The 26,347-nt window shown below is 33.4% G+C and overlaps 1 long non-coding RNA gene across 2 annotated transcripts; it reads right to left on the bottom strand.

The window, feature by feature from the left end:
* Positions 1-3,587: 3,587 nt before the first annotated feature.
* Positions 3,588-25,745, bottom strand: LOC110030750. Of its 2 annotated transcripts, none has more exons than XR_002294677.1 (3): positions 25,497-25,745; positions 25,251-25,371; positions 3,588-3,977 (listed from the first exon to the last, which is right to left on the bottom strand). It is a non-coding gene; the product is annotated as an uncharacterized LOC110030750 (long non-coding RNA). The 2 variants fall into 2 exon arrangements; XR_002294676.1 differs by lacking the exon at positions 3,588-3,977 and adding an exon at positions 4,391-4,699.
* Between the last annotated feature and the right edge of the window lie 602 nt (positions 25,746-26,347).

Genomic DNA, 26,347 nt, shown 5'->3' with positions numbered 1-26,347 from the left:
AAAAATATGTAAAAATAATTTAGTAATAAATTAAATGGAGTTTGAAAATAAATTAAAACATTTAAAAAATTAGAAAATAATAATAATTTAAAATTGTTTTTAAATTTAAACAAAATTGAAAATTAAACAAGAAAAAAATTAGAACATTGAATACCTATTTAAACTTTTTAAAACTAATTATAAAAAGCCCTCTTTAAAATAAAAAAAAAATTCAAACCTTTAAATAATTTGAAATAACTCAAATACTTAAATTAAACACTTTAAACGGCTTAAGCACTTAAATCAAAACACATTAATTACTTAAAACTAAAATGGAATAAGGTATTGAAACATTTAAATCAAATAAGACGACCTTAACTCCTAAACTATATAATTTAAGAAAACTCCAACACTCAGTAAACTTGGGATTACTTAAACACTTAAATCAAATAACATGTTAAGACACTTATGAAAAGTAACTTAAACTCAAAAATAAAACTTTTAAAACCTTTTAAAATATTTGAAACTTTAAAAGAAATTGAATAGCAAAAGCTTGCAAATAACATGAAACTTCAAACTAAGAACTGAGCTTAATGTCACCTCCCAAAAGAACACTTATGGGTGGTGGGCAGCCCAGGACTTAAATACTGCTTTTCGGCTCTACACCTAGCTGATGTGGGACTATTTGTCCGTGACATTCTCCTCCACCTAATCACGTGACGCCCTCGTCACGAATCGGCTCCACCGAGGGTCCCACTGGACCATGGAGAGTCCACACACCTGGCAGGTAGTAGTCGGCTCTTATACCACTTGTCACCTCCCAAAAGAGCCCTTATGGGTGGTGGGCAGCCAAGGACTTAAATACTGCTTTTCGGCCCTACACCTAGCTGATGTGGGACTATTTGTCCGTGACATTAAGGACAGAATTGAACATATAACATCAACCTAGAGAAACAATTACAAAACATGAAACCAATGAAAATCTTGAATATCACATCATCTGACAAACTTTGAATACAAAAAAATCAAACTAAATATGAAACCCCAAAAGCAAATTAAAATTCACCAACTCTAAATCATGCAAACTAAATCTTGGTAGATCAATCTTGAAACCCTAGGTTAGCCAACTCATAAACAAAATTAAGTATCATACAAACCCTATAATAGTTCAGTCTAGAAGCCTATGTTAGTTTACAAGGTACCCATAGCTAATACTAAGGATTAAGACATATAAAATGAACAAGCTTATACCCTTAGATTATGTAGGTGCCCTGGTATGATGTAACATATGATTACTAATAAAGGCATCTCAAACCACCTAATAAGAAGAAGTTTTATATTCGTCATCGTTATGGTAGCAATAGAGACCTCTAACTAACTGGGTGGTTAATAATCTAAGGATCTTAATGTGCTCGGGATGATGAAAAGTATAAGGTAGCAATTTGAGAATCCAAAATAGACATTGCATCAGAATCATGAACATCGGCTACTCTCTTAAGATTTATTCTTTGAGAGGGTCATTGAAAGTTGTTAGTAGTCATTTCTTCAATTAAAGTATATGCTTCATCGAATGGCTTTGACATTAACAAACCACCACCACCAGTGTCAATGATAAATCTAAGAGATCTCACTAATCCATTATAAAATGTTTGAATTATTAACCAATCGGGTAAAGCATTGTGTGGGCACTTCTTAAGAAGATCTTTAAATCGTTCCCAAGCTTCATATATTAATTCCCCTTCAAACTGACAAAAAGATGTGATATCGCTTCTCAGCTTCGTAGTTTTTTATGGTGTAAAATATTTAGCCAAAAATTTCAGAGATATATCTCTCAAAGTTCATATAGATCAAGATGCTAATGAGTTTAATTACATCTTAATTTTATCCCTTAATGAAAAAGGAAAATGTCTAAGTCTCATGTTTAAATGTAGTACACAATTTTAGAAACCTAGCAAGATGGAAGTTAGGATCTTCAGATGGTGTTCCCCCAAACTGATTATTTTGTAGCATTTGAATAATAACAAATTTAAGTTCAAATGAATTAGCAGCTACAGCAGGAGTTTGTATTTGTTGTAGGATTAGCATAATCTCTTAAAGGTCTTTGTTGATGTTCATTTTCAAAACATTGATTATTTAAGTTGTTTGTCATTTTGTTCAAATTATTAAGTTCTTTTTGTTATTTTTGAATTTTTATAGTTCTTTCTAATTCATAACCGTAATGTATTAATCATATAGATCCTAAATTACGCATACACAAACACAAATAACAATTCTAATAATAAACTCTCGCACACGAACTTATATATATTTTACTCGACAAAAATAAGTCTTATAGTTCTAATAAAATCTTTTAAGTTAGAAAGTAATTTTTCATTACCTCCCCGACAACGGATTTATTTATGCTAGTAATATTTTTCAACACACTAACACAAGTGACAGCGAGACTAGGAAATATGCAGAACAATCACAATAAAAGTTTGTTTTCATATAATCAGTTTCTCTTTTAAATCTTTAAAGTTGTCACTCCTAGTGAATCAATATATTTTTTTTCAATTTTAAATAATTACTAGGTTGCAAACGCAAGTATACATATCGCACAAGTAATAAATGATTCTAATAGAGTCCTAAGTATCGATCTCACGGGGATGTGAAAATTCTAATAATACTAACACAAAGATATCAGAACTTAAAAAAAAACTTAAGAAAGAAAACAGGTTGAGGTTTGTATTCAATAGCTAAGGAACTATCTTTACTACAGTATTCTCTAAACTTCAAAGTTAAATCTAATGTAACTAAACTAAGTTTTATAACGAAGGGTTTAAATTTTGGAAAGTATCATTCCCCTTTACAATGAGGTTATAGTCAGTGAAGTATCCAAATTGTTATTAAATTGTATTGTGTCAAATAGGAGCAATTATATTCTTTATCCTCTTTACGAATGACAAAGAATATTGGTTAATCCAGAGTTTAGTCTCTAAATCTATGGTTAGGTTGGGAAGATACCAAGCTCTCACCTTAGATTTCCCACGTTCCATTCACCCGAGGGCTAACATCTCGAATTAGTTTCCAAACATCTGGACCAAATTGGAGATTTTAGTCTGTCACCCTAAAATTTCCAATCATACGCCCGACAAAGTATATTTTCCTATTTATTTGCACTCAACCCCCATGGACTATATTATCATCCATGAAATTAAATGTCATTCTTATTTAGTTGTAGAAAGCATAGCCCTCTCGGATCGTATGTTTTCACAACAAATTTTAACAAAGCAATTGATCAGATCGATAAGTAAATGAAGTTCAAAGCTTGAATCATCACAATTAAGAATTTTAAACATTTCCAAACAAATTAAATTATCCACATAACTATATCTCATTGTAGGGAGAAGAACAAAACAAACTACTCAGAATTATGAATAAGATGCAATAAAACATGGATTTATATATAGAGAGAAACAAGTTTACACAACAACTGAAAATAAAGTATAACTTATCTCAGTCTCATCTCCAAGCAAATCGTTTGAAGTCCTTTGAATCTCTCTCTCCTTATAATATCACTCAATTCTCTTTTAGAAATGTAACGATAAAGAAATCTCACATTTTCCCTCTCATTTTACAACTCTTACAGAAAAATCTTCCCTAAGTCTTTCTCAACCTTACACATTTTTGCCCCCCTTCAATTCTGGCCTAAAATCTCTATTTTATAATGTAGGGCCGAATTTCCAAGAGTTTCCTTAGGCCTCCTTTTAAAAATCCGTCCAAATCCAATGCATTTAGATGAATGACTGTTTATGGGGCCTAGGCTCCAGAATCTAGCACTTAGGCGTCGTCTTCTCTGGATTATGCCACTTAGGCGTCAGTTCAATGTTGGATTTTGGAGCTTAGGCGCCAAATCAGGTGCTTAGGTGCCAGTTCAACTCTTACAACAAGCCGTCTTTATCCTCCAAATTCCTTCCTATTTGCTTACTTCAAACTCAAAATGACTAAAATTAATATACCTGCAACAAAAACATGAAAATACATTTCTTTAAAGTACAAGATCACTAAATATGAACATTAAATGTATATAAAAAGTTGAATATTATTAGCCATGTCAATAATTCTTGTGCTCTATATGTAATTTTCCCCAATTTTACATTGAAAAATATAGTTAAAATCAAAATCTTCAATTTTTAATTTAGGCTAGATATCAATTGGATGCTAAAATAGGAAACAAAAGTTAAAAAAATTATTATTATTATTAACATATGAAATGTGCCATGATGATTAACTCAAGCAGATTCATTAACTTTAAATTTTATGACAACATGAATTCTACTCTACATTTAATAGTGTTAACATAAATTATGCAAGTAATATGCAGACCCCACATTTACTTGAAGAACACTCAAGAAAAAACAGGACACTATGTTTTAATTTTTAGCGCAATAAAAAACCTTTCTCCAATCTCATAAATACAATTTGAGCAAATCATATTTGTGTAACCAACAAATTCATACAAAACTAAATAAGCCATGAAGGCTTCGTTTGAAGTACCGTCACCATTCAGCAAATTTCCTTTAAAAATCTCATTCGTCGAACGGAGGAGGCCAACTGCAATTTGAAACGGCAAAAACTGATCGATCTTGCGAAGGAATAAACTTCGGGAGACATTCGGGAGAAGCTACTTCACTAAATGAAACCTTTTCCACGCGTCCGCATTTACTGCAACCAAACGGAACTTCGCCGCCGGCAATGTCAAACAGTCTTAAGTCAATGCAAGCAAAAAACCAAAGCAGCAACAGATACAAGAAAAATGAATGGAAGCTAATAATTATGCGCTTTACAAAATTGAAGGATATATAGCATCGCTGTGAATTGGCATGAAAGGTAGATTTACGTATAAACTTCACAATATTTGCTTCATTCCAGAGATTCTAGAAACCAAAACTAAAGCTAACTACTTTTTTTCTAAACCAAAGCCTAAATTTGATAGATTAGAACTTGCCGGCAAATTGAACGTATACACAAGCATAAAGTGGAAGAGTACCCGTAAGATTCCTAATAATTAGAGCTGGGAAGAAATATAAGCAACAGTCACATGGACTTGAAAGACATTAGCCACCTGGCTGGCTAGGCACCATAAAATAAAAATATATAGTAATTTGGTGGGTCCAGCAACTCATCAAATATCCCTTTATTTCTAACTCCTTAGGCTTAGCGATGGAGTTTCTTACTACTCTATAGTTTAGTTATTGTAGACTACTTGAAGGTCATACTAATCATAGAAAGTATTTAATGAATTTCAAAACCAAAGAGATATGTAAGGACTATAACATGAGGAGTGAAATTTCAATACAATGAATATGAATTTAATTAAGATCTATATTGGTGTGATATGTAAAGAATATAACTTGAATGACCAAGTGTAGACTGTGTACCTCTATCTCAATGAGTAGATTTCTTCTTTTTTTTTTAAACTTTTGTACTTCTATCTTGTTTTCTCTCTTTTGGATTTTTTTGTCTATTAAGCTTATTAGTTGGTTTCACATCTCAAAAGTTTAGGAGCTTCCTTTTCATAAGAAGAATCTCATTTCCACAAAAGTACCAAGCAAGTTCATGTTCTTTAAGAAATTTGTGCTATATTATAGGTATCATACTTCAATCCCTCAAAAATCTCATGATAATCTAGATCATTAAGATGCTTCTATTTGTAGTATTCCTCGGATTAAAATTAATGATAAGTGATAGCCAAATTGCAGGGCTTATTAAGATTCCGTGATTATACTAAGAACTAATTGTTTAGGTTCAATATTTCTGGATTTTCATGTTCCCACTCTTTATTTTTTTCTTAAACGATATGGTTTTATAACTTATGTGGATTGAATTTTCTATGTGCAAGACATGTTAGGTAAATATTAGTATTGGCATTTAGGTGTTATGCGTATCACATTAAAACTTCCCTAGGCTTCCTAACAGCAAATTTATTATAACAGTGCAGATTAAACAATGGTCACAAATCATAAGACGCGTCTTTTAGGGTTCGAACATCATATTAGATTCGAGAAGACTCCTTGAAGAATATTTGTACTGGCATTCTAACCTAACAATACAAACTCCTCCACTTCATAAAGGATAGGATCAAATTAGATCTCTTATTGGAGAGTCCTAGAAAACCAAGCAGTACTGTGTTGATGAAAATTTATGAATCATACACTCATCTGCAATGTAAGGACATTTTCAAGTTATCCTGATCTAATTGTAAGGCATCATAAAAATCAGGACTAGTAAGGTGATAAAGAGTTAAAATTTCATCCTGAGTAGATTCTTGAGTTCTTTTGAGATCCCAAATGGAGGGAACATATAAGTTGCTATCACAAACCTATCAATTACAAAATGCTTTAATGTAACCACAAAGAAACAATTCAAAGTTTTGTAACCCCATCCACTTAAGCAAGCCACAGCTTACTAGAGTAAATAAAATCATGTTTGATCATTTCAGGAATCGCAAATACAATTGGGGTGAATCTCCTTTTTATGGCGATTTGGATCCCAAAGTTTCTCATGATTATTATTTTGATCAGCAAGAGATGTCACATTTACGTATAATTGGAAATGTCCATGAACTCAGCAAGGAAAACCATATTAATAGATTATTATCCAACCACAAATTGAGAGGTCAGAACATGATCCAAACACTAAAATGTGATGAAATGAAAGAGTGACTAAAAAAGTACCTTCCAGTTACTTGTAAGGATCATTGATGGATGAACTCCCAACACTAATCAATATAGGCCTCCTACCACCTAGGATGTAAAGCACTTTATGAACCCTTTGTCAAATGTTATCCATCTAAGGAACTAATATTAAGATTGCCTGCATTTTGCTATAAACTAGTAATTGATATCAAGAAGATTAGGTCCTTGAGTTGAAGTTGTAGAGGAATTGTGATACCGGACTTAACCCAAACAACAATAGACAATAAATATTATTACTGAAAAAGACAATAGGCAGTTACAACAAACACACAAAAAAGAAGAATAACAATACTCAACTCAACTAGATGTGTATCCCAAAAAAGAAGGTAGGTAGTTATGCAACAAAATGTATGAGAGGTTGGTGATAGGCAGCAGGTTCGGTAGATGTGAGGTGGAGGTTTGTAGGTGGGAAGATTGGGCTGCGGTGGGGTGGCTGGACTGCAAGGGAAAGCAGTGGGTTCGGCTGGTGGGAAGGTGTTGACCCACAAGGACAGCAAGAGCAACTGGGAGGGGAGGGGAGTATTTGGCGGCTGGGTGACAGGCTGGGGGAGGGAGAATGGTTGGCTGGAGGGGTAGTAGGTGTAGGAGAACAGCAAGGAGAGCTGTCTATTGGTTCTTGCAGCGAGGAGAGGGGACTGCGGCCTTGGGAAGGGTGGGGACTCAGGAAATGCAGCAATTGTGGCTTTCCTGGGCGGCTGCAGTGAGAAAAGGGAGCTGCGGCAAGTAGAGTTGGAGATAATCATCATCTTGGATGAGCTATAGACAGAGCACTACCCTTCTTTGGATGCAGCTATAAAAGGGAGAACAGGAAACACTGACGATTATTCCGACAAAAAACATGCATCAAAAAATAAACCTAGACTATTACGAAAGCAAATATATAACAATAGGATAACTAGGAGTGACCCAAGAGGCCCAAACGACTCCTCAAAAAGGACAAAACCTTAACCGGTTCGGTCAAGGTAAAGTTGTCGCGTCGCTGCTTTGTTTGTGGGACTCCCACAGGAGGAGCAAGAGATGCTTCTGTATTAGTTTCTTACGGTTGGGGAGCTTCAAATTCATCCCTCAAAGCTTCTATCTCCTTCTAGTATGAAGTCGGATCAAACAAGTTGAAGGTGGACGACTTGTTGTAGCCCCATGGAGTTTGGTCTTCGATTGCGTCAATATGAGCACCTGGATCCCATTGTCGATTGCACTGTCTCCCAAAATAGCTGAGAAGTTCTCTTATATGTAGTCATCCTAAAAGGTCCAACCATCTAGGAGTACACTACTGAAATGAACTAGAATTGTGTCACGTATATTCTGTGAATCCTCCCAAAGTTACGCAAGATTGTTTCAACTTAATCTGGAGTGAGGGCAGCTTGAATCTCCCCGAACAGTGGCAGCCATGACGGTAAACTATCAAACAAGTTGTCCTATAACTCTTTTTGTATTGACTACCTCGTGCCTGAAATCGATTCTTCTGTCTTGTTGTCCTTTGTGATTACTAAAACTGATCTCATTGTTGCTTCTCTACTAGCAAGAACACCTATAATCTCGGACTCTGTAGAAGGTAGAACGACGATGGATTTTCCATCTTTGGTGAACTAGTAGGTGTTCTTGTATCCATCATGCTATGTCTTGCGATCAAACTGTTATAGTCTCTTTAACAAAAGGTGACAGACATTCATGAGCACCACATCGCACTATACCTGATCGATCCTGTAATTGATTCTCAATCAAAAACTCTGCGAGCACCACTTGTCAATATTGACCCTATTATCCTTCAACCATGTCAGAAAAATGGTTGGGAATGCCCCTAAGGCGTGAGACTCAATTTGTCAATCATCTGTACAAACGCCACACTCTTGCTACTCCCTCCATTGATGATGAGACTACATAAAATTTCCTTCACAGTACAACAGGTGTAAAATATGTTGTGTTGAAGCCACTATTATTCCCTCATAGCCCCAACCTGTAGGACCCATCTAACCACAAGCATCTAGCCCTCATCTTGTGAAAATTGGTACTCCTTACCCTTTTCTTCAGTAGCCTCTTCATTGTTAACTTCCTTCACCGTACCACACTTGGTGAAGGACATAAGTCGGCTCGTCGAGCAACTAGAGGTGGTGTGCCCATATCCATGGCATCTAAAGCATTTACTGGTTGAACTGTAGTGGGTGTGCTGCTTTTCTCAGGCTTCTTCTCACTCTGAGTAGCTCTATCCTTCTCCTGACCATCCTTCTTAACTCCATGAGACGTGCTCCTACTAATAACTTTAACTGCAGGTGGTTGTTTGAATGGCGGTGTATGTTAGATATCTTTTGTTATCTCTCCAACTTTATCGTCAAGGTTTGAATATCATTCAAAGAGGAAGATGATCGCGGTATCGTGCATGACAATGAAGTTGGAGAGATAACAGAACCCACAAAGAAGAGGAATAGGATCGTGGTATCATGCGTGAAATTAGAGTTGTCAAGTTGTGCAAGGGAGAAGAGGAAGGAGATTATTGAGTTGTTCTTAGTCGAAGCTCCTCCTTCCCACAGAAAGAGAGCATCGAGCGTGAGTTAGGACAGCTAGCCGAGAGACTTCAAAGGTGAGTTACGGAAACTTGGAGCTTGCAAGTAAGGAAGGAGACATACCTAAAAATCTATAAAGTAAATGTTAATCCTTATGTTATTATTAAAGTTAATGATATAATATTCTAAAGTAATTAATCTTATTAAATTTTATTTAGATTAGAAAGAGTGACAGAATCCAATAAATTCTTGGGATTTGAGGAAGAGGTGAAGCAAAGCATTTGAGAGGGATAAAAGGTAAATATTTACAAGTTTTATGTATTGATTGTATACAGTAGTCAATTAATAGTGTTGTTAATTTCATTTCAACAATTTTATTAATCAAATTAAGTAATTTTAATTTATCAAACAGTTGAATTAAAGTAAGATTAAGAGATCAAAGTGATAGGAGAAGTGAAGTGAAGGGATTAAACTATTTCAAAAGTCTCATGAAAGCAAAGATGAGTGATTATTTTTTTTATACATTAAATTAATGTTTTATTAAATGAACAATTGCTTTATTAAATGGTTTAAAAAAAATTTCATTCATTTATGGCATTTTAAAATTCTAAAATGGTATCACAAATTGGTGGAAATAAAGGGCATATGAAAGATTTTAAATTGATATGAAATGAAATATAAATGTTAAGTCATACAGGATTTCTCATAACTGGTACTGACAAGGGATGTGATGTCCATATGCACGTTAAAACAAATAGTAAATATGTGCCTTCGGGTACAATTTGAGGATACCTTAGGGTATATAGTTTAAGGTACCTTCGAGTACATTTTTGAAGATGTCTTGGGGTATGATGATAAATCGGCTATGACTGTTAAAGAAGTTAAACAAATAAATACTTAAAGTAAAACAGAAAGAGATAAAATTAAAGAGAGAGTTCAAATTTTTATAAAGTAATGAGCTGTATTTTCTTTATCACTTATGCATAACATAAACATTTTATTTTAATACATATAAAAATTATAATTATTCACTAAGTCAAACTTAAAATAATGTTTTCTTTCAGGAGAAGCAAAAAGAGATTTTTTTACATGAGAATAACTGCAACTGATAAGTACTAATTATGTTGTGTTTGTAGTTACTTTTTACTTTCAGATATTTATATACTATTCAATAATGGCTTGAGATGTGATTTCCAAATTATGTTGTTGTTTCTAGATAATTAATTTTATTGCACTTGGTAGATTAGTGGTTCATTTATATATTGGGAGTTTCTGAAAAAATTTTGTAGAAAGTAAAATGAAATGTTAATACCGTCCGACAACAATTCCCTCCTTAATTAATTCTAAGTATCAGGTCGGGTCGTGAAAGCTCTATTATCAAATGATATAGAAACTCAAACAACAATAGACAACAAATATTATTACTGAAAAAAATAATATGCAGTTACACCCAACAATCAGAAAGGAAAATAACAATATCAAACAAGGTACTCAACTCAACTAGATGCAATTCCCAAAGGGGAAGGCGAGTGGTTATGCAGGATGTATGGGAGTTTGGTGGTGCGCAGCAGGTTGGGAAGATGTGAGTTGGCGGAGGTTTGTAGGTGGGAAGATTGGACTGCGGTGAGGTGGTAAACTATAGGGGAAAGGGGTGGTTTCGGTTGGTATAAAGGTGCTAACCCATAAGGGCAGCGGAAGCAGCAGGGAGAAGAGTATTTGGCGGCCAGGTGACTCGCTTGTGAGAAGGGGGAGGGGGACGGGGGTAGGAGGGGACGACTAGCTGGAGAAGTAGTAGGGGCGGAAGAACAGCAAAGGGGGTTGTCTTATGGTTCCTGCAGTGAGGAGGGGGGACGAGGACCTTGGGAAGAGGGGGGAATGCGGGAAAGGCAACAATTGTGGCTATCCCGGGTGAGTGCATCTACAAAAGTGGATTGCACTAATGAGAAAATTTAGGTGATAATCACTACCTCTGACGAGCTACAGCAGGAGCATCACCCGCCCGCCTTTAGATACAACCCTAAAACTGAGAATCAGAGATGTCGACAACGGTTTGGACAGAAAACATACGCCAAAAACTAACCCGAGACTCTTGTGTAAGAAAATATATAATAACGGTATAAATAGAAGTGGCCCAAGAGAGCCGACTGACTGCTCGAATGGACAAAACCTGGACCAATTCAATCCAAGTGAAGCAACTGAGTTGCTTCTTCGTTTGTGGGACTCCTGATTCAAGAGCGGGAGATGCTCTCGCATCAACTTGGGCCTATATAGAGGCACCAATGCCAAAATATGCACTCTCAGAACCCCACCACAAGAGTCTTGCCTACACAGCATGCAAGTCTTGAACCTAGTTGATCAAAAGAAAGTTAAAAAATTTTCTTATCAAAATATGGATTCCAGAGGGAAGCATGTTTTAGAGTATCTCACTTTCTAGTCCCTTTCGAGGCCATTGAATGTTTTCTTTTCTCACTTTAATTATCTCTAATTGTTAGATTAATTCTAAAGTCTAATAATATTATTGTCGCAATTTTATGAATTCCCCTTTTTTGGTATCATCTAATTTTATTGTTTTCTTTTTTTTTTTTTTTTACATCTACCTATTATGGTAATTTATATTTCCTTCTTCTAGCATGAAGATTTTGGCATCTAGCCATTATGGTGGATTTTGACATCTTTTCTAATGTGATGGTCATTCCCTGTTATTTATCTTGTAATTAAAACTTAAGAAATTGTAGAGGAATAATTATTTTTTTCTTCTCAAAACCTACATGGTATCGGAGACAGGTTTTCGCCTATGGAATGGCGATCCAATTTTGTCGATTGTCTGCAGATTATGTCGCTTCGCTCTTGCCCCTCCTGGGTTCGTCAAATACCATTGTCTTCGTCACCGACCCCTCTCGAGATAGTTGTGATTAGAGCTAGTTGGGAAGGCAACGACTAGATTGCATCATTCAGAGACCCTTTGTGATATAGTCTAGTTGGGAAGGCAATCACTGGATGCAGTGTTCAGAGACCCCTCAAGTTACAGTCACGATCAGGCAAATTGGGAAGGCAATGATTGATTGTGATGTTCAAAGAATCGGTGTTACATGATTCCACAGCGTTAACTTTGCAAATTGGGAATTTTATTTCGTGAGGAAGTTTTAACTTTGCAACTTCCTCACGATTCTGTTGTCGAAATTTCAGCTCCTTATTGTTGCCCTCCTTTGATATCGGATGCCACTTCTCAGCGCGAGGCTACTTTTAGGTAAAAACTTTTTCCACCACCTATGCTTTCTTCTCTTCCTCTTCCACCGTTTTTTTGTTTTCGACAACGAGCTTCTTTTCTGCTGGTTTCGTCTCGGTCTTTGGTGTCATTGAAATTTGTAATTTGAGAAAAAGATGACTTCTTTTTCTTTCCATTCCTCCACTAGTTTTCACAGAAAAGGCTTCCATTTCCGAGTGTCGTCAACCGGAGAATCGAAATGGATCTAACCAAAGTATATAAATATATGGCTTGCACAACAAATATTTTAATGAAATATTGAAAATTCAATAGAATTTAATTGAACTTTGCAATGGGAATCTTCTTCTAACAGTTGAAGAGGTTTTGCTAGAGTGTTCTTGCTATAGGAATATGGACTTCGGAAAAAAAAAGAGTTTTAAAAATTAATATCAAAGCAGATGTTCCCCTGTAGTAGGAATGAATATATTTGAACAATAAAGTAGCTGTTAGAACAACTCCAAATTGCTTTAGACACTTAGGGCCATGTAAAAATTAATTTTTGTAGTTGTCAAATAGGTTAAGTGAAAAAAAGGCCAATTTCATTATAACTTAAGCTTGACAAAAAATGTTCAACAAAATTTCAAATTAAATTTAAATTAAAGTGTCATCTAATTCTTAATTATTTGTAGAATTACATATTTAGTGTTTTGATTAAAACTCTATAGATAAGATCATAAAAGTTGTTTAAACTTTTAATAAATTTAGCATAAGAAAGAAACGGCAAATCAGATTGCTACACTAAATTCAGCCAATAAATAATAAAATCTGCAATTTACTAATAAGCAATGCAATATAATTTGGTTTTATATATAACAAATTAAGATGGCAAGTTAACACAAAAATAAGTCAATATACCATTTCCACCCGAAATAAAATTCAGGAAAAACAATGTTTGAAATCAAAGTTTGAAACAATGTTTATCAATAGTACAATTTTATAGATCAAAGATCAAATAAAAATTAAATTAAAATTCAGTAAATATAGAAAATTCAAAACATATTCAAAATCAATTCTGATTTTTGTAAAGCATTTGCCAACAAAATTCAAATAATATATTATAACAACAACAAGTCTTTACCCCCACTAAGTGAGGTCTGCTACATTAATCATTTTTCTCCAGTGTGTACTATTAAGTGTCAAATTTGCATTTAATTCTAATAAATTAATATCATTTTTTACACAACAAGCCCAAGTTTTATTAATTCTACATCTACCTTCTTTAGAAAAGTTGAATCTAAAACATCTACTCTCATAACTAGATCATCAGATGGTCGACGTTAATGTAACCAAGCCATCTAAGACGACTCTCTCAGATCTTGTTTACCACTGAAGCTGCACCAACCCTTTCACGATCATATTTGTTTCGCATTTTGCCTCTGAGTGTAAATTCACTCATCCACTTAAGCATTCTCATCTCAGCAACACTTAATTTTATGCTTCTCTTTTATAGGCCAACATTTTGCGCCATAAAGCATTGCAGACCTCACAACCATCTCATAAAATTTTCCTTTTAAGTCTAAGTGGTACTTTTCCATCACACAATAGGCCTGATGCAATCCGCCTGATGCAATCCTCCACTTCAACCTCCACTTCAACGATCCAACTTGATTTCTACCAATAACATCCTTATCTATAACATAACCACATGAATAAGAAACATGGGGTACCTAAAAAGTAAACTCCTTTTAATGACTTGATCACCAATTATTATAACCCTGACACTAATATATACTGCTACTAAAATTACATTACATGTATTCAGTTTTAAATCTACTCAAACAAACACCATTAGAATCTAAAGTTAACATCCATAATTCAACTTTTTCCTTAACTCTTTTTCTAGTCTTATCCACATGAAGGATATCATCGACGGAAGGCATACACCAAAGTACATCCTTTGGTAATTGTCTAGTAAGATTATACTTAACTAGAGCAAAAAGAAAAAGAGCACAAAAGCCGGCTCTTGATGTAATTTAATTAAAATAGCAAAAAACTTGGTCAATACTCCTGCTCAAACACAAGTAGCAGCTTTAGCATACATATCTTTAATGACTTGAATATAATTCATATCAACACTTTTTCTTTTAGAAATCTCTAAAAAAATTCTCTTGGAACCTTATCATAAGCTTTTCAGAATTAACAAATTTTATATGAAGATGCACTTTACTCTCTCAGAATTTCTCCATCAAACCTTTCAATAAATGTGTAGCTTTTATAGTAGACTAGCCCAGCATAAAACCAAAAATTGATTTTGAGAAAACTTTATCACGTCTTAACATATGTTCAATTACTCTTCCATAAATTTAATGTATGACACATTAACTTAATTCTTCAATAATTTGTATACTCTTATGCATCCCTATGATGGACGAAAATACCTTACTTCGCTACTCAGGCATCTATTTGATTTTTAAAAAAATATAAGAAGTTTAGTAAGCTATGAAGTACAGACACTGACATGACACGATACGATGAAACGACATAGCAGCAAAACATAAGACATGATACGGCATTGACCCTTTTTTTATATTCAATAAATTATTAATATAAATATATATTTTTAATATTTTCCATTAAAGTCATCACAAATAAACAAATTCAATCATTAAGAAAATTTTATAATGATAAAAATTACTTTTGGCAATATAAAAATTACATTCAAAATATCAAAAAATTATCGAATCACTTAATACCAATATCATCCATAATAAAATGAAACAAAATATAACGAAATAATTATCACTGATTAAAGTTAATGATTCAAAAGTGATGTCATATTGCGCACTAGCTCCATTTCTCTTATCAATGACATCTTTACCTTCATCAACGAAAAACACCATTTCTAAGCATGGTTCATCAAAAAAGGTCAGCAACGTCAAGAATTTCAATATCATCCTATGAAGCTAAGGCATCTCATCAACATCACATAATTTTGTGTTCCCCTGAAAATATTTCGGGCTCCTCCTAGTTAGAAGACAGAGATTGGTATGAACAAATACCAGATCTTCACTTCGTTGTAGAGTGATTTTGTTCCTCTTAGGTGAATTGATAAAAGACTATGTACTCCAGCTTCTTTCACAATGGGGCGATGAACACGATTGAGCCATAAATATGAAAGCTAAACTTTGTAGTTGTGAAAACTTACTCCATATATCATCCACCACGGCTTTCCAAAAATAATAGCTATAGAAGCTATGAAGTCATGATCAGCGAAAGCGTGACTAAATCTATAATAATTAGCAAACTCCATATTAACAATTAATGTTTCTACAATATTTGAGAAACTTCTCTTTAAGCTTTTTTTTCTCTCATTTGATACTCCATATCCTTATGTCGAACAATTCAATTTGGAGCTACACTTAAGCCTACCATGACTGAAAAACCTAATAAGAAAATGCACTTATAAGTGACAAAATTAATATAAGTTGGGATTAAAAAAAACATCAAATCAAATAAAACCGTGGATAGAGAGAGTGAGTTAAACAATGAAGAGGAGTGTTGATTTTCTTTCTATCACTCTACTAAAATCTCATATACAACTTTATAACAATTGGAATATTCATTGTCTCTCTTTCCCTTGTATCGATATATAATACATTTCACCTTTTCTTTCATAGAATCTCACATATCGTAGACAAGGTTTATCTGTACCAATCAATCTCAGCATGTAATATACAAATTTTGTAAAATCAATAATATAATTAATTTTATCCCACCACACATAATACAAGATTTTTTCTTTCACAGATTTTACCTTGTATCATCTTCACGAAACAAATTTCACTTATCAATCATCACCATTAGTTGTAGTCCTTGTTGATTACTTTGAATCTCCTAAGCATGATTATACTTGACGTAAAATATGTCTCCGCAATGGCCAAAATTTTTCAGCTTTACACTCAAGGAACATTGATAGTCTTATTAAACAATTCATAATAAAATTTTTTATTAAATTCACATCTCCTGTAATGTCGATTATCCAACTACATTGTTCATAAGTTGCTTTTTTTTCCTTAAGCACATATATTTCTCAATACAGAGTTCAATGTATGAACAACACAAGGAGTCCAAAAAATATAAGAATATTGGGCCTCAATTAATGCTCCTGCAGCTTTGTACATAGATGCATTAACAGCGATTACTTGAACTACTTTATTTGAACATACACCAATGATTACCTTTTTAATTTCATTGACATTAGACAACTTATCTTTATATGCCCCTTCACAGTCAGTAACTTTTATAAATATCGGTCTAAATTCGGTGTCGCCCATAAAATTAATGAAAGGTCGTTCTTAACATACTATGGTAACTCCTTCATTTCAAATTTCCTTTATAGGCTCAAGTATTCTCTCAAGGTATGTTCTTTCCTTTTGAAGCAAGGTTGTTCTTAACATATTATGACCACGAGGAATATATCCAGTGATTGAGTTTTTGGCTACATATGAGAATGCACTAAAATAATATAGATTTATTGCCAAATGAAATGAATGAGCTACAAAAATAAAACATGCGAGTAATTTCGTAATGTAAATGATCTCTAGCTTGTAAATTAAATACATTTTCAATAGTACTATTGCTCAACATTTTTCTTTTCTTATGATCATAATCATAGCATTCCGCTCTAAATAAATGTCAGCTTGATTGAGAATTACACTACTAATGAGAACCACTTCACCTAAAAGAAGGAAATGAAAAATACTTAAATGCAACATTCTTCTTTTTGTGCTTTGCATCAGCATCCAATTTTTATGTTTCTTAATTGTGTCAAATTTACTTTAGGACATGCTCAACTACCAACTCCGGATCGTCAAAGCAAGTGTGCTCTGACCCTAAAAAATGTTCCCTTGAACTTTTCGTGATAAAAAAGATACTAAAATTCTATATTGCCTCCTCCTCCAATTGATCCTAATTTCTCTAATTTGATGGCACACGTCAATAAAGGTTTTGTCTTATCCTCTATGGGATTGTTAGAGGCACTTGTAGTAACCATTATCCTATTAATCCAATTGCAGAAACTATAAATATTTAAAATTCACATGGGGCATATACATACATTATACATAACAATGCAATTCATCTGCATTTACATATCTCACACACTAATCTACTAAATGCATATGAATTTGGTAATATGCATGTAAATACCAAATTTTATTAATCTTGATACTAAATACAGAAGAATTTCGTGTTAGCATCTCAAAAAAAAACATTGAAAAATAAATAACGGACGAAGCACAAAGGTCTAACTACTAAACTCATCCTCAAGCTCATGTCAATGCTCTGGCTCATCCCCTAGCTCGAGTTAAAGCTCTAGATCAGAAGGGAGATAGCCTGGAAACTCTATATCATGCTTTGGATCGTGCCCTAGCTTCAGTCAAAACTCTGGATCTTCCCCTAGCTCACATCGAAGCTCTAGATCATGTCATAGATCGTGTGAAAGCTCTGTATTGTGTTATAGAAGGTCCCTTGCTCGAGTCGAAGCTCCGGATCATGTCGAAGAATGCCTCGCTTCGATCAGAGCTGCTCGGCGACTCATTTGCATCAACCAGGGTTGCTCGATGACTCCTTTCCTTCGACTAGGGATGCTCGACAACGGCTTCCTCACCACTTGCTTTGACAGAGGCTGCTGATAATGATTGTGAGGCGATGGTAAGAAGGTAAAACCTACAAAACGTTGCAGCTTAGATTTTGTGTTGCCACTTCAGATTCTACTTTGATGTTGTTCAATTTTGAGTTCCCGTGTTTGATGTCGAACCATGTCCAGTGGTGTCGAGGGGTGTCTGGGAAGTGTCGAATTAATCGGATAGCTCCAACGCGTTTAGTAGAGTCACACAAGTATCAGCCTGTGTTGGAAACGGACCTGTATCGGAACTGTGTCCGTGTATGACACGTGTCTAACACGAGTATAGCTTATGTTTGGAGGTATCAATGCTTCATAGTTAGTAAGCCAAGAAATTCTCAAATCTCATAAACATTTCCACACTTCTATTAAGATATCATCAAGTCCTACTAATTTATCGCTATTCATTTTCTTTAAAGCCTCCTCAACGTCTATTTCACTAATCTGACGATAAAAATAAAAAGTTTTATTAGTATTAAAGATCTTAAAATCACTAAAGTCAATCATATTTTCTAAATCTTCATTTAAAAATTTATCAAAATATTTCACCCATCTATCTTGAATGATCTCATCTAAGAATAGCACTATTTATTTTCATCCTTAATACACTTTAGTTGGACTAAATCTTTATCTCTTTGTTTGACTAATTTATACATTTATCTTTCACCCGCTTTAGTATCTAATCTATAATAAAAATTACTAAATGCATATTTTTTTCACCCGCTTTATTCTAATTCTCTAAGCTTTTACATTTAAACTAATTTTTTTAACAAAACTTCTTACATTTTATCCTTTTCTTCAAATTATTAATCCAACACAAAGAATTTTTATTTATAAGAATTTTTCCTTTTGAATCTCCAAATACATCTTTTTGCTTAATGGTGTTCGTTACTTTATCCCACATATCATTAGCTACTTCATAAACATCTTAAATCTTAAGATCTTAAAGTATACTCATAAAAATAATTCATTTGTGTTTTCTAAGTGCCCCCATCTAATTCCATGAAAATACGTTATTGTATTTTTCATCATCCAACCCTTCATCTTAAAATCTAAGACCAATAATCGATGTTAAGAACTTAAATCTTTTATTTAGAATAACCTTACAATTTTTACAATCTTAACGATTATTTTTTCTCATATTAAAATAATTAATTTATATTTTATTAGATTCATTCTTATAAATGATAATATTCTCATCATTTTTTTTAAAATAAAGTATTAGCAATAATAAAATCAGAAGTGAAAGCTAAATCTAATATGACTATATTTTCTTATTAGTCACTTCACAACCTATAACCCCATAATACTTCTAAATCTTCTATCACTTTACCAATATGTAAATTTAAATCTTCTCCAATAAAAATTTTTACTTTGAGATGTATCTTTTAAAATAATTCATCTACGTCATAATAAATTTTTTCTATTGAACATATATCCGAACATACTTGAGCAGCATAAGCATTTACAATAATACAAATATTAGTATCAACAATAATCTTTAGTTTTATAATTCTATCTCTAATTTTATTATTATAACATTATCTTTTAAACTCTTATTTATAATTACATCTACACAATTTCTAATACGACTCCTACCAGAATATCAAAATTTAAAACAAAAGCTACCAATCACTTTAGTATTTTCAACCCATTTAATTCCTTTAATGCATAAGATATTTATCTTCCTATGAACCATAATATCTACTAATTTCATTAATTTACATGTGAAAATATATATTACCAAATTTTTATTTTAATATTAGTTTTATGGATTAACTTATTTAGTTGCATTAATCCAAAATGTGGGAACTCTAGCTTTTTTGACATTACACAACGGTTCTTGCACACTTTCCACTATATTCAGACCATACAACACATCGCTTTCAAAAGAAACTCTAGCATTTACATGATTTAAAGAATTTATGTCCTGATTTTTCGACAAATTTTATAGTGATAATCTTAAAAATTCAAATAATATGTTAAAAATTAAAAAATAATTTTGGTTTTTAGAATGCTTAGTTTGAGTTTTAGCACATAAGGTTATCAGTTTAGTGTTAAAACGATCAAGAAATATCTTATGGATTTCTAAAACGCAACAGACCTTATATATTCTTAAAGCATATGTCCAAAGCTCTGTTGTGCCCGTCTTAATCCATCTAAAAAAACTCTGTGATTAATATAATCATCAAGTAGGTGTGAACACATTACAAACTGTGTAATGTGTTGAATTGATCTGCCATAATTCTAATCCACCTAAAATATCTTGCTAATATATTTAAACATTCAACCATAGGTTTGCTATCATCATAATGAAATAATATATCTTTGAAAATCATAGGATGACTAATATTGGCAGAAGTTGCTGACGAAGATGTAAATTAAGCTTGTAAATATATAATCTTCTCCCCTTTGACAACATCAAAAATGAATCCCAAAATGAAAAGAATAATGAAGTTGAAATAATCAAATGATTCTATAGAATATGATCTAGAATGCCAAGCATATGCCTCAAACATAAAATGATCTGTCAAAATGGAAGTTTAAGCTCAGCTCCAGGCAAGAATAGAGGCTTGCAAGCCAGCTAGCTAACTTAAGCTTAAGCATGATAGAAAGTTCTCATGAGAGTTCCCTGAAAAAGGCATCTATGTGACTAATAGCGGGAGAAGTGTAGCAAGAGCTCATTGTAGAATGCATGGATATGACCAAAGGTTGGCTAGGCCAATGAGCTGAGCCTCTATAAGATTAAACTCAAGATCGTTTAATAAAAAAGCTTGACTTTTAGTAAATCTCGAGTTCATTGCCCAACAAAATGGACCGAGCTTGTTCGTGAGTAGAGTTTCAGCCGGATCAACTAACTGACACCCTATCTCTAAGTAAAAGATTTTGCAAAAATATCAATTATCTCTAAATCAATATTAATGAATTATATATCCACACCACTTCAACAAACAAGATCCCTAATGATACAGTCTAATCTCAACATTATTGGTTTATGAGTTTTAAATTGGATTTCTAGTTAAGTTAATAGCACTAGTATTGTCATATTTAACTGAGGTGTGTTCAAACTTAATTTATAAACTTTAATTTGTTGCATTAAACAAAGAACTTGAACAGCACAACTAACAACAGCTATATTCTTAGCTTTAATAGTGAAGAAAAGCTAAAAAATTGTATTTTCAAGATTACCAGTTTACATCTGATGATCTTAAAATTGACACATGCATACAATGCTTGTTTAGTTAACTTTGCAGCCAACATAATCCACATCAATTACACAACTAATTCATATAACAAATTTATTATAACACAAACCTAACCTACAAATAATTATTAAATAATGAATTATATGCTTAAATAGCCTTAAAACAAACAAAAAGACAGATAACAAATATAATTTCAGACTTCCCTGCAATAGGGTACACAATTGTGAACCTTATCATACTCCATAAAACTTTTGATCAACTAATTTATCTCATCTAAATTTAGTTTTATAGTTTAGCTCAGGGGAGTCTTCTTTGATTTGAATATCTACATGTCAAATATTTCAATCAATTTTTTTATTTACTTAGTTGGACAAATGTGTCATATTTTTATTATTTCAATTGAAGTAAATAATAATAATAATAATAATAATAATGTCTTCCATTATACACTTTTCAAACTCCTAAGACATTATAGAAAAGAACACATGAAATAAAGATTCATTGATACATTTAAATAGTCCATCATCTACATGAAGTGTAACAAGACTTATATATTCTTTAAACATAAGCCCATAGCTGTCTTACACCCGTCTTAATCCATTTGAAGTGATACCATGACCACAACAATCATCCGGTAAGCGAGCATATTTTATAACCTATGCAATATATTTAAACTAAATATCATAACTTAAATCAACATGATCTAATGCACCATCAATCATTGGTAGATGGTTGACTTTGATATGATGCACCACATTCTCAGGATCAAGATCCAAATTATGAGTAATGATCAAATCTTCATTTCATACAAAATTTATACTATTAGACTCATGAAAGGTTCCAATGAAATGAAATAAGACATTTGCAACTCCGTTAAATAATAACAACGCATTTATGAAGGTGTGGAATGCCAAAATTAGACAAATCATAATTTTTTATTATTCAGCTCTGTCAAGAATATTAGACAAATCGTAATTAGACGAGATATTACGCACGCAACTAATCTACTATCATGATTCATACAAAAACCAAATATATTATGGAGGAGCAAAACTAATTTATAGTTTCCTATAAGAATCAAAAAATTTTAACATGTGGTATGAATAGGACTGCAAACAAACGGAGTGCTTGACAAGCTACTCATAGTTCGAGTCAATAAAAGCTCGTTTATATTCATTCGATTAACTAATTGAACAAGTTTGAATACTATTATAAATGAGTGATGGCTAAATGAAAAGGCTTAAATAACTCCTTGTTTCATTCGTTTACTTCGCAAACAATATAATTTAAAGCTCATAAATAAGCTCGTTAAGAAGCTCAATGAATAATTTCATTTGAAGCTCATAAAAAAGTGTGATTAAAGCTCAATTTAATGATTATAAATAAGATCGATTAAAGTTTAATTTAAACTTGTAAATAAGCTCAATAAAGCTCAATTTAAAACACATTTATATTAAATTAAAGCAAATTTTAAATTTAAAGCAAGAATATTTGATAAGTCTCATTTGGTTAGAAAATAAATAGTACAAAAACACTAGTTTTAATTTGCTCAGTAAAGATTGTTTGGATAGAAATTAACTACTTAAATAATAGTTTTTAATACACTTGATAATTGATTGAGTATTATCATATAAAATGAACATGAACCAAACACAAACAGTCTAAATGACAAACAGTCTAAATGATAAATGAACTAAGTTCGAGTATAAACACAAAAGCTCAATTTAAGCTTGAGCTCAAATTTTATAAACATGCTCAAGCTTGAACAAAAGCCCAGAAGCTCGATTTGAGCTCGAGCTTTATAACAAGCTCATACTGAAAACAATGTTGCTTGACTCAACTCGGCTTGTTTGTAACCCTAGGCATGAATCAAGGTCAAACTCAAGATTTCTTTAGTATAACGACAACAACTGAGCAAGATCTATCGATGACAAAAAAACACATCAGGCTATACATTCACACTTGGCATAGGAATAGTCTCTTGGGCATCTAAGAAGTAAGCAATAGTTAAGCCATTATCAGTAGAAGAAGAATACATAACTAAAATAATAATTACAAACCAAATTATGTAGCTAAAATGTATATCTAAGGGCGTGGGAAAGCAACATGGTGGAGCTGCATGGATTTATTATAACAATAAATTAGATGTAGCATGGATTTATTATAACAATAAATTAGATGCAGCAACAGCAAAATATCCTATATTTCACAATAAAACTAAGCACATTGGCATCAAGTATCATTTTATTAGAATAGTAGAAGAAAACAATAAGATCAAACTTGAGCATTACTTGACAGAAAAGCAACTACCAGACATATTTACGAAAGAACTACCAACAAAAACAAAGCCTTAATCCCACTACGTGGAGTCGGCTACATGAATCATTTTTCTCCATTGCATCCTATTTAGTGTCATATTTTCATTTAGTTCTGATAAATTAAGATCATTTTTTATACAATAAGCCTAAGTCTTACTAGGTCTACCTCTGTCTTTCTTAGCAAAAGTCGAGTCTAAAACATCTACTCTCCTAATCGATCATCAGATGGTCGACGTTTAATGTGACCAAACCATCTAAGACGACTCTCTCTAATTTTGTCCATCTCTGAAGCTACACTAACCCTATCACGGATATAATCATTTCGCATGTTGTCTCTAAGTGTAAAGTCATTCATCCACCTAAGCATTCTCATATCGGTAACACTTAACTTAGTATTATGCTTCTCTTTTAAAGGCCAACATTCAGGGCCATAGAAAATTGCAGGTCTCACCAATATATTATAAAATTTTTCTTTCAGTCTAAGCGGTATTTTTCTATCACACAAAAGACCCAAAGCATTCCTCCACTTCAACCAACCAACTTGAATTCAACTATTAAAATCCCCATCTATATCACCATCACTTTAAATAACAGACCCAAGATATCTAAATCGTTCACAACTTTTAATAATTTGATCATCCAAAGTTACACTTCTGTCACTAGAGCTACTACTACTAAACTTACATTCCACGTATTCAGTTTTAGTTCTACTCAAATGAAGGCCTTGCACATTTTTTACTGTATTCAAGTCATACAGCACGTCGTTTCCAGAGGACGCCTTAGCACTTACACAAAAGATTCCTATCGTAATTTTTTCGACAAGTCTTACGTTGTTTGTCGACTACCTAACGCAATCCTCCACTTTTCACATCCGGGCTTGAGATCAGCAATGACGTGAATTAGTGGCATGATTGGAGCTAATCAATGAACACCAATGAGAAGGATTGGGAAATATTGCCGATTTCTAATAAGAATCCAAAATATTATAAGAAGTTAGGACTTAGGAACGAAGTGAAATGTGTGAAAAATTTTAAGCAATTATTGCACCTATAAAGTAAAGAAGCATCTTTAGACTAAGTAGCATATAAGTAAGCATACTGTCACCTCCCAAAAGAGCTCTTAGGGGTGGTGGGCAGCCCAGGACTTAAATACTATTTTTCGGCCCTACACCTAGCCGATGTGGGACTATTTGTCCGTGACATTCTCCTCCACCCAATCACGTGACGCCCTCGTCGAGGGCCGGCCCCCCCGAGGGTCCCACTTGACCATGAAGAGTCTGCACATCTGACAGGTAGTAATCTGTTTTGATACCACTTGTCACCTCCCAAAAGAGCTTTTAGGGGTGGTGGGCAGCCCAGGATTTAAATACTGATAATCGGCCCTACACCTAGGCGATGTGTGATTTTTTGTCCGGGACAATACTCTCTCTTATATGCACACAATTAGTACAAGAACATAGAAGAATACGCTCTCCATACATTTCCCACCTTTACAAAATCTTCAATCACTTTAATAAACACGTAACCCTACAAAACTATTTCATTCCTTCAATCGTAGAATTCCAAAGGCTACAAATTAATCAAAATATAAATTCAAGAAAAAAGAGAAGATTACCGAGATCAACCTTTTAAGCAGTAAAACCTGGAATTTGGGAACCTCTTCTAGTAACCTGAACTTGGTATGCTTGCTCTGCATCCATGGCCACCATTGCCGCCGTTTTCTTCACGAAAAACAATTTTCTCATTCTGCCAGCAGAAATCTCTGATCAGCCAGCAATCCAGAAAGATAGAAGGCTCGAAGAGAAAGCTAGAAGCGCAAAAGCTGACAGATAGCAGAAAGGACGTCTCCGCCTGGACAGGACCGGGCTTACCTGAATGGAGGAATGTTCACCTCCACGGAGGAGCAAAAGCAGGCAAGGCATCATCGTCGGCGATATTTGTACCGTCTCAGCTCTGCTTCTCGACGTTTCAGTTGTCGTCCTTCTCGCAGATCACTTTATTACTTCGTCTCCGTCTTTTTCTCGCATCTAACATTCGAGCCGCTTCTTCCTTTGAGCTCGTTTACGCTCGATTGCATGGAGAGGGTTACACTAAACAAGAAGAAGAAAGAAGAAGAAGCATTGGAGTTTGCTACGTGAATTTTTTTTCTTCATTATATCCTATTATTATGTCCTGTCATTTTTTCATTTAATTCTAATAATTAAGATTTTTTTTATATAATATATTAAATCTAACTTTAACTCTCTTAACATAAGTCAAATCTAAAACATCTTCTTTTCTAAGTGGATCATAAGACCACTATCTAATCTTGTCTAATCCTTTCACAGATAGATTTTATTCGCATTTTGTCTCTTAGTGTCAAGTCACTCATCCACTTAAGCATTACACTTAACTTTGTTTTATGTTTTCTCTTTTAAAGGCAACATTCTTCACCATAAAGCATTGCAGGCCTCATCGTCATCTTATAAAATTTTCCTTAAGGTCTAAGCGATACTTTTTTATCACACAATGGGCCTCATGCATTCCCCCACTTCAACCAACCAACTTGAATTCTACTAATAACATCCTCATCTATATCACCATCACTTTAAACAATAGACTTAAGATCTAAAACGTTTAAACCTTTTATTGATTTGATTCTCCCATAGATACAACTCTGCCACTAGAGCTCCTGCTACTAAAATTGCACTCCATGTATTCAGTTTTAGATCTACTTAAACAA

Source organism: Phalaenopsis equestris, unplaced genomic scaffold (assembly GCF_001263595.1).
Source record: "Phalaenopsis equestris unplaced genomic scaffold, ASM126359v1 Scaffold000759, whole genome shotgun sequence".
Taxonomy (NCBI): domain Eukaryota; kingdom Viridiplantae; phylum Streptophyta; class Magnoliopsida; order Asparagales; family Orchidaceae; genus Phalaenopsis; species Phalaenopsis equestris.
This window is presented reverse-complemented; position numbering and strand designations above follow the sequence as displayed.